This window comes from Monopterus albus, unplaced genomic scaffold (genome assembly GCF_001952655.1).
Source record: "Monopterus albus unplaced genomic scaffold, M_albus_1.0 scaffold246.1, whole genome shotgun sequence".
NCBI classification, from domain to species: domain Eukaryota; kingdom Metazoa; phylum Chordata; class Actinopteri; order Synbranchiformes; family Synbranchidae; genus Monopterus; species Monopterus albus.
Genome location: NW_018128126.1, coordinates 291,854 through 293,893, shown reverse-complemented (window position 1 = coordinate 293,893; position 2,040 = coordinate 291,854).

Here is a 2,040-nt window from a genome sequence, read left to right as displayed (position 1 = left end):
TTATTTATAGTTGCAAGAAAAAGTAATGGCACTGTTTGCAGTTTTCTGGTTTTTGGCATAAATTGGTCATGAAATGTGATCTGATCTTCACCAAAGTCACAAATATCAACAAACACAATATTTTAAGCTGATAAAATACAAACAGTCATGATTTTTTGTGTCTTTATTGATCACACCCATTAAACATATAAAGTTACTGAGTCATCTCAAAGACTTTAGGTATTCATCAGTCATAGTTAGACGTAAAAAAAAAAGAATTGTTTTGTGAAGAACAAAGCAGTATGTATGGTGTGAAAAGAGAACCACGTACCAATGTGAAAACAACATCCCAGCAGAGAAGTACAGTGGAGGGAGCATCATGATGTGAGGCTGGGGATAATGTCAGGGTGGCTGTTGGCAAGCTGAAGCTCAGAACAAGCTGGGTGATGCAGCAGGGCAGTGTCCCTAAACACTGAAGTAAATCTACTAAAAATGGCTTCAGAGACACAGAATCTGCCTTTTGGAGTGTCTCAGTCAGAGCCCAGACCTCAACCCAGTAGAGATGCTGCGGAATGACCTCAAGCCGTTCACACCAGACGTCCTTACAACATGGCTGAGCTGAAGAAGCGTCCAAAAGTCCTCCTGAACATTGTGCAGGTCTAAGCGATCACTTGAAGTTATTGCTGCCAAAGGTGGTTCAACCAATTATTAAAACACAGTTGTTATTACTTTTTCCACCATCACTTTGTATGTGGGTGTGTTCAATAAAGACCTGAAAGATCATGACTGTTTGTGTTTTATCAGTTTAGAAATATTGTGTTGTTGATATTTGTGACTTTGGTGAAGATCAGATCCCACTTCACGACCAATTTATACAAAAAAACTGCAAATAGTTCACTTACTTTTCCTTGTGACCATATGACTTAAAACATCTGGTTACCCCTGCAAGCCAGTTAATATCAATAGTTGTACAGTCAAAATATTAACAAAGCAAATAATGATTTCCTTTGTTGCGATTTCAGCATCAATCAGGGTCATATTTGATGGTGACATAGTAAAATAGCGGACAGTATTGTGATTTTTATTTTATTGAAACCCATCAAAATAATATGCTGTAACCATATGTTTGTCTTGATGTAATCACTCACATCTCTGCCTTTTAACTTGTGCTCTATTTAGATTTACATACAGTATGTAACAACAACCATTTGGAGATATTAACCCAATTACCACAAACAAATGAAGCACTGGCAAGAAGCATGTCAGCTTGTACCAGTCGGTGCAAGGACGATACCACCAGGTCACATTACGAGGAAAATGTGCCAGAGTTCTTATTTGACTCAGTTTTCAAGGAAAGCAATAATCATCTTCTGCATCATGCTGTCATGATGTTAGACTGCATGCACAGGATCTACTGTCCTGGTGTTTGACATTTTTGACCCTAGGGTGTAGTAAAAAAATGTCAGGGGTGTGGGTGCTCTAGAAGAAAACAGTTGTCTACAGCCCTCTGATTGGCTGCTCAGAGCAAGATTCAGTTTTCTCGGTTTTTCGTGTTCCTTGGAAACAGTCAGAAGTTTGAAGGAATGAGAGTAAGATAACAGACTACTGTGGTTTTGGGTGGAGTAAAGTGTGTTGCTGAGTAAACATGGGGAAAGCACATGTGGTGTCCTGTGTAGACATGACATCTTTATTGTATTTTACCTTTATTTATTGCATTGTTAAATGTGATTTCTTCTTTCTTTCTTTCTTTTAATATATTTTACATAGCCCGTACTCAGAAAAAAATATGATTAAAATAAAGATATATTTGATGGGAAAATTCTGTCTGGTTGTTTTGTGTGGCTGGAGGGGTGCAGCCCCACCCAGGACTGTTACAAATCTGGGACTGAGTAAAAAGCTGATGGAGTAATGACTTTCATATTGCTCTTCCTCACAAATATGTTATAAAACCAAAAGACCAAAAGTCAAGCATGTTGTTTTCAGCACTGCATCCTGCTGTTGAATTGTGCTGCTGGCACTCTGGGGTGATTTTTTTTTTATCAGTGCAGTTTTAATCTGCAC